Raw genomic sequence first — 8,389 nt, 5'->3', positions numbered from 1 at the left:
TTATTCTTAAAAATAAATGCATATAGGGGCCCCTGGGTGGCTCAACCATTAAGCGTCTGCCTTTGGCTGGGGTCGTGATCCCAGGGTCCTGGGATCGAGCCCTGCACTAGGCTCCCTGCTCCATGGGAAGCCTGCTTCTCCCTCTCCCACTCCCCCTGCTTGTGTTCCCTCTCTCACTGTCTCTGTCTGTCAAATAAATAAAAAACTTTAATAAAAAAATGCATATATTTATCTTCACATATTTATGTGGGACATGATATATTAAATGCTTTGGGGAGTGATTATTTGTAATTATTATTTCTTTCATGTGGTTTTATGTATTTTACAATAAATACTTAATTTCTTGTAACAGCCTATATGATCACAGTTCTTAAAAATTACAAGTATGTATCTATAAAACAGAAGATACAAATATAACTGAATAAAGATTAAATATATTTTTATGGCAAAAGACATCAGAAGCAAGTGATAAACAGGAGATATTTGCAATACATATAATCATCTAAGAATTAATGCCCCAACTATACAGAGGCCTTTTGCAAATTATTAAGAAAAACAACACCCACTCCAACATGAAAATGGTCAAAAGATACAAAGAGGAAATTCACAAAAGAGCAAAATTGGAAATAACCAAACATACATCAGGAAAGTAAAAATTAAAGCAACAGTGATATATCAGTTTTTGCCTGTCATGTTGGCCCAAATAAATACATGCATGTAAAATTTAGTGCTGCCAAGGATGTGAATTACTACAGACCACTTGGAAGATACTGTGACAGTATCTACTGACATCAAAAATAAACATAGCTTAACTTTAAATTACTTCAATACACCTGCCAAAGAAATAAAAGCATTGGTACAGAAGGTTATATGTATTATGTTTGTTTTCATTGTTTAAAGTGCCACAAATCTGGAAACCACCTGAATGTCTACAATATAACTCTAATGCAGTTGTTTAAAAGACCTAGAGGAATTTCTGTGGTACGATGGTAATGAAAAATCAAGTCACCAAAGAAATTAGATTCGGTTTAATCCTATGTCTAAATGAACAACATAACGAAATAAAATACATGTCTTTGTATATGTTTGTATTTGTGTAATATGTAGAAAATTGGGAAGCTATTAACATAGGATTCAAGGGTTCTCCCTGAGCCAGTGACACTCTACCCTGGCTAATAATAGATTTGGATAACACAATCACCTGAGGAGTTTGGCAGTCTTGCCAAATCCCCAGGTCCAGCCCCACCAAGATCACAGAAAACTACCTATCACCCCTGGGATGAAGGCAATTTTTACCAGCTCTGGGCTGGGGTGGCCCAGTAGGAGCTGGAAGCACCATAGCCCGTTTGGTCAGTGTTGTCGTGCCTTGGCCCCCAATGTCTAGGATGTGCATCTCCAGTTCTCCAGGTAGCTAGACTGTGTTAGACTCAGAAGCCAGTCCTCTGGAGAAACCTCTTGGAAAAGTTGGAGTGCTAGATGCACAAACCAACTGCTTCCCTTTCCTGGGAGAAACTGGGGGTCAGGGGGTTTTTCTTGATCATATGGCACTGTGCTGGTGGCAGGAACTCTGGTGAAAGGGCATCTTGAATCTCCCTACCAGTTCTGGTACATCCAGTTTTGTGTTTGTCTCAGATTCAAGAGCCTTTCAATTAATTTCTCAATTTCTCACAAAGAAAATTTGTCTGTGAATTATTGCTGAATTGGTGTGTTCGTGGTGGGGGAGGAATGTCTAGGGATTTCTATTCCACCGTCTTCCTAATGACACTCTCCTAGAGTGTGTTTTAAATTCTTTTGGTTGTTGTTATTCAAACTTAGGTTTTTAGAGATATAATTATGTTTTAAATTCAATTCAAGAGGGGCACCTGGGTGGCTCAGTCGGTTAAGCATCTGCCTTTGGCTCCAGGCATGATCCCAGTGTTCTGGGATGGAGCCCAGTGTCGGGGTCCCTGCTCAGCAGGCAGTATGCTTCTTCCTCTCCCTCTGCCCTACCCCCCTCCACACACATGCTCTCCCTCATGCTTACTCTCTCTCTCTCAATTAAATAAAATCTTAAAAAAATTAAATAAATTCAAGACAAGTATAGCTGTAGACTCATTTTGCTGCTATATAAAATTTTGTTTAATGACAAAACAGCAATATTTATCTGTTCTAATATATATATATAGATAGATAGATAACAGTTACTTATTGTGTATATGTGTGTTTTGTTTGTTTTGCTATTACTAATGATGATGTTGTAGACACAGAGAAGAGACTTTTCAGGGCAATGTATTTTAACTATAAATTCCAGTTATTTGGGAACCTTAAAAAAAATCTGTTGCTTGAGAACCTAGCCCAACTGGAACAGTAATTCTGGTGGTGTCTTGTAATATTTCCCTAGATGATTCATAACTGCAGGCAGTGTTGCAAACTACTGCTATAGCTCAATAATATCTAAGAGTAAAGAATCTTGGTGATTGTATGTGCATTTTACTTTAATAGTTAATATTAAGTTGGTTTCTATATTGGTTATACAAATCTACAGTCCAAAGTATATTAAATTTCTGTTTCACCACATCTTTGCCAAAACTGACATTATTGTCATTGTAATAGTTCAGACATTATTGTTAGTCTGATAAATGTCAAATGGTAACCCACTGGGTTTTAATTTTCAATTCCTTTTTTACTAATGAGATTGTATACATACTCATATGTATATTGGCCACTTTTGAATGCTGTACTTTTATGCCTTTTGTCCATTTTTTTTTCTCTTGGCTTTCATGACTTTTTTTTTTTCATTTATTTGAAGGAGCTCTGGGCATTAGGCGGAAGTGCAACATCTAGACCTGATCCATAAAATTGGGAATCTCCATTCTTCTTCATCTGCTGGCTAGATGCTTAAATCCAATAGAGGACTGCAAAGTTATAGGGCAGGATTTCTCAACCTCAATACTATAAACAACTGAGACCAAGTAATTCTTTATTGTGGGGGATTTCCTGTGCATTATATGATGTTTAGAAGCATCCCTGGCCTCTGTGTACTGGGTGCCAAAAACACCCAGTTGAGACAACCAGAAACGTTCCTAGACATTACAAAATTTCCCATAGGAGGTTGAGCACTACCAGTTTTCCCAGTTGAGAAGCACTACCCTGGAGGATGGTGGAGCTAAAAGATGGAGGAAGTCTATATCCCTGAATCCCTACTTCACCAGTTAAGAAACCATGATATTTTGAGGTTTATCTGTTATCTTATCCGATGCAATTATATTATCCAAATCTTTACAATTCCTGATTTTTTGTTTGCTTGATTTATTAATGAGAAAATGTGCTCAAATCACCCACTAGGATGGTACATTTGACTATTGGACTATTCAATTCTGTTACTCTGCTTTGTAACATCTAGCTTAAAGTTAGATGAAAATAAGCAACATTATGCAGGTGAATTTGACTCTTAGACCTTATGTAGTAACCTGTGTGTATGTGGCCATGTATATGTGTCTGGTAATGCCTTTTAGTAATGCCTTTTATCTTTATTTATGTTCTGTCTCATAACATGGTTACATGTTTCTTTTGTTGGTGTTTTCTTGCCACACCTTTTCTTTGCTTTCTACTATTTGTGATCTTATATTTTATAGATGTTTTGTGCAAACAAGTTCAGTGTGACAAGTCTTTTAACGGATTTAGTTTGCATTTATTGCATATATATTGATACATTTGATTTCATTTCTGCCATTTATTTTTATGCTTCTGTTTATTAGATTATTTCTATATATTTGTAAAATTTTCTTGAATTATTTGAATTGAGTTTCATTTTTTACCTCATTCCATGTTTTCCCCAAACAGACTAGAAATTTATGGACTCTTTTTATTCATTTAGTAGTTATATGCTTATTTAACTTTCAAAAGACTGAAGTTAATCAAATGTCTTTATCCACCTCATGAAAAATGCAAGAATCTTAGAATGCTTCAATTTCAGTGGCTTCCCCTTCCTACTTATGGGCAGCTGTTATACAGTATCCTTCATATTTTTCTTTCACTTTACAAATCAGACATTGTTTGTTTTATGAATTTGATGTTTGTTTATATTTACCCAAGTACTTTTGACATGTTTCTTGCTTTTTGGATAAGCATCTGGCATAATCTTACTTCTTCCTGATGTGTATCCTTTAGAAGTTTTTCAGAGAGTTCTCCTTTCTCCGCATCCCCGCCAACATCTGTCGTTTCCTGACCTGTTAATTTTAGCCATTCTGGTGTGAGGTGGTATCTCATTGAGGTTTGGATTTGGATTTCCCTGATGCCGAGCGATGTTGGCACTTTTTCATGTGTCTGTTGGCCATTTGGATGTCTTCTTTGGAAAAATGTCTGTTCATGTCTTCTGCCCATTTCTTGATTGGATTATTTGTTCTTTGGGTGCTGAGTTTGATAAGTTCTTTATAGATTTTGGATACTAGCCCTTTATCTGATATGTCATTTGCAAATATTTTCTCCCATTCTGTCGGTTGTCTTTTGGTTTTGTGGACTGTTTCTTTTGCTGTGCAAAAGCTTTTTATCTTGATGAAATCCCAATAGTTCGTTTTTGCCCTTGCTTCCCTTGCCTTTGGCGATGTTTCTAGGAAGAAGTTGCTGCGGCTGAGGTCGAAGAGGTTGCTGCCTGTGTTCTTAGGATTTTGATGGACTCCTGTCTCACGTTTAGGTTTTTCAACCATTTTGAGTCTATTTTTGTGTGTGGTGTAAGGAAATGGTTCAGTTTCATTCTTCTGCATGTGGCTGTCCAATTTTCCCAACACCATTTGTTGAAGAGACTGTCTTTTTTCCATTGGACATTCTTTCCTGCTTTGTTGAAGATTAGTTGACCATAGAGTTGAGGGTCCATTTCTGGGCTCTCTATTCTGTTCCATTGACCTATGTGTCTGTTTTTGTGCCAGCACCATACTGTCTTGATGGTGACAGCTTTGTAATAGAGCTGGAAGTCCGGAATTGTGATGCCGCCAGCTTTGCTTTTCTTTTTCAAATATGTTAAAAAAAAAAAGAAGAAGATAGCAGGAGGGGAAGAATGAAGGGGAGTAAATCGGAGGGGGAGACGAACCATGAGAGATGATGGACTCTGAAAAACAAACTGAGGGTTCTAGAAGGGAGAGGGGTGGAGGGATGGGTTAGCCTGCTGATGGGTATTAAAGAGGGCACGTTCTGCGTGGAGCACTGTGTTTTATGCACAAACGATGTATCATGGAACACTACGTCAAAAACTAATGATGTAATGTATGGTGATTAACATAACAATAAAAAATTTAAAAAAAGTTTTTCAGAGAAAGTCAGTTAATATCTTCATTTTATCTTCATTCTTGAGATACTTTCTTTGACTATACAGAAATATGAATTTGAAGATATTATTGTGTTGTCTTTTGGCTTCCGTTGTTGCTGTTAATAAGTCACTGTTAACTGGTTTTCTTTCTTTTTTTTTTTAATTTTATTTATTTACTTGAGAGAGACTGAGCTAGAGAAAGAGAGAGCAAGTGGGGGTGGGGGAGGGAGGGGCAGAGGGAGAGGGAGAAGCAGGCTCCTGCTGAGCAGGGAGTCAGAGACAGGGCTCAATCTCACAACCCTGAGACCAGGACCTGAGCTGAAATCATGACCTGGATCCTTAACCAACTGAGCCACCCAGCACCCCGCTGTTTTTCTTTTTTAAAAAACGATCTTTTCTTTCTAACTACTCTAATCATTCTCTTGGTTTTTGGCATTAAGCATATTCACTATGGTGTATTTATGTCAGCTTCTTTTAATTTATCCTTCTTGAGAACTATTCAGCTTCTCTATTTGAAATTGCTCTTTCATGAATTTTTGGGACATGCTCAAGCATTATCTTTACTACATCCCCATTCTCCCTGTTATCTCTTATTGAATTCATTTTTGACATATGTGAGGACTTTTCACTTTCTTTTATGTGCTCTCTCTCTCTTTTGTACATTTCCATGTCTTTGTATGCTTCATCATGGGTGATTTTTATGCAGACCTATACCAGTTTCTAAGTTCCTCATTTGGTCACATGCTGGGACTGTAATTTGTGGTTAGGTATTCCTATAGGAGACTTGTTTCTTCCTTCTTCCCTTCCTTTCTCTCTGTGTCTCTCATTGTGAGACAGTTGAGAAATCTCTGTCACCTCCATCTAGAGGTGGGGTTATGTTCTTCTAATTCACTCATTGAGCGTTATGGCTTCCAGGGGTCCTAATTTACACAGGGTTTTCTATTATTCTCCCTTTCACTTGAGGTATTGGGCTTTGTCCTCTGTCTCTTGCACAGGACCAATTAATCTACAAACTTTAGGTACGCAGTCATAGTTAGAAGTTACCAGCCAAACACTACAAGCTTAATTCTTGGACTTTTGTTTTCTCTTATCTTTTATCCACTAATCCAAGGTTATAACCAGGACATTTGTGCTTCTATTCTCAGAGAGTTTTCTGGTCAATATCAGAAGCATAATAAAGGCAGCCTTTTTCTTCCCTCTGGCTTTTTGAAAGTTATACCTTCTTAAAATTCTTGAAGGAAAAGGTAAAGAAGCCAGTACTCCTGATGGCAATTGGAGAGCAGTGTGTCCCCCAGACTGATGTAGTCAGCTTCCTCAGGAGATCGCACTTCTAACTGCAGCAGCCTCTCAAAAGGACAAAAGATGCATCTAGTGATCCTCTTTCCTATGCAGTGAGATTAGAGACTGTTTGGGAACTCCCATGCCTAAATGTGATGCAGTGCCATACGGAAGTCTCTTGGATTTGTACCCATGAGACCCTAGGGAAAGGGAGACCCCGTGATAACTGATATTTCTTTTATCATTAGTCAAAGAAGGAAGCTGGGGAAGAGTGCTGGGAAAGCGAAAAGGGCAGAAAGATTTGTATTTTAAATGATTTATATAACACAAATGTTAACTTATTTGTTGCACACATCATTCATACCTGCTATTTATATCTGCAGTTGTTTTCACATGCGTACTCCCTAGTATGGTGATTCTCCTTGAATAGAGCTTTGTTTGTTTATTGCCTTGTTCATTGCCTTGTTTACATTCTTTTACATCTTCAGAAGCTAAGTCCTTTATCTCCATCCATTGCCTCTGGATTTTTCTCGTATGTCCCAGGACATATACTTATGCTATCATTGTGTGTGTCTGCATGTCCGTATGCTGTCCTCATATTCAGATTTTTAAAGAAGTTGTATCTTGCTCCATGTTTTATAGTAGTTACCCATTTTATCCTTCCATTGACTAGTTACAATTGTACAAATGTTAGGATACATATATATCTATTCCAAATTTGTAATTTTTATTACAAATTAATTAGCACTTGGTGACACAACTGTAAAATTCAGAAGTACTCAGTACAATGACAAAGCAAGTTACAGCAACTACTAATAGCTTCAGGACATGAATTATTTCCTTTATCTCCATCTGTTTTCTCTGGATTTTTCTGTTTACCTGAAATATATTACACAGACAGACTTTTAAGACTGACTCAACCCTGTTGTAATTTATTTCCATAATTTAATGCAGCACGGGCGACTCTGCAAATAGTGAGGAGAGATGAATTCTAGTCCAAAATCATAAACCCTGGGTGTATTGTATGTCTCTTCATATGTATAGTGAAGCATGTTAATTCCCCATTTATTTCACTAAGTTATAAATGATTCAAATGAGATAACAAGTGTGAATGTGCCTTAACAGTAGTGATTGCTAGATGTAAGATGTTGTTATTATTCCCTTGTTCTTCCTATAGATATCTCAGATTGCTTTTTGCAAAGAGAATTAAATACATTTATTGTACCATTTGATAGGCTCTTCTGAACTTTTGGTTGTATTTTATTTTCAGTTTAGAAAATTTCGGACAGAACTTTCTATAAGAAACTAATGATGACCTTTTAAACAGCTTCTGAATTCCCTTGCATATGGTTGCTAAAATATTTTCCAAGAACTACTAAAATTTGGCATGCGTTTCTCTTCTCAGTATTGAAGTAAGTGGGTTGTATAGTAATAAGCTTTGACAGTATTCACTCCCTTACAGCCCAGTGATTTTCCGAAATGCACATCTTCAATTGATTAGGATATAATTTCTTGATTTATTTCTGAACAACAACAACAAAAAGCAGAAAGATCTGTTATTTTTCTCTCCTCAGGAACATTTCTAAGCCTAATGAAATTTTTAAAAGGTCGGTTAAAGGTTTACTGGTTTCTTTGCTCTTTTCCCTTAATCTTCTTAATGCTTTGTATGCCATCTAAAATTGGTGCTTTATCAATTTCAAGTGCATTTCAGCCTTCTAAAAAAAAAAAATCACTCTTATTTTTCTTTGTTGTTCAACTTGTCTGTCTTGCTTGAAAAACAAATCAAATATTTGAACCAATGCAATATCCTATTAGTATAAACCAATTTAA

The sequence above is a fragment of the Eumetopias jubatus genome, unplaced genomic scaffold (assembly GCF_037043125.1).
Source record: "Eumetopias jubatus isolate StellerSeaLion01/CBP00866 unplaced genomic scaffold, mEumJub1_p1.0 scaffold_8, whole genome shotgun sequence".
Lineage (NCBI taxonomy): Eukaryota > Metazoa > Chordata > Mammalia > Carnivora > Otariidae > Eumetopias > Eumetopias jubatus.
This window is presented reverse-complemented; position numbering follows the sequence as displayed.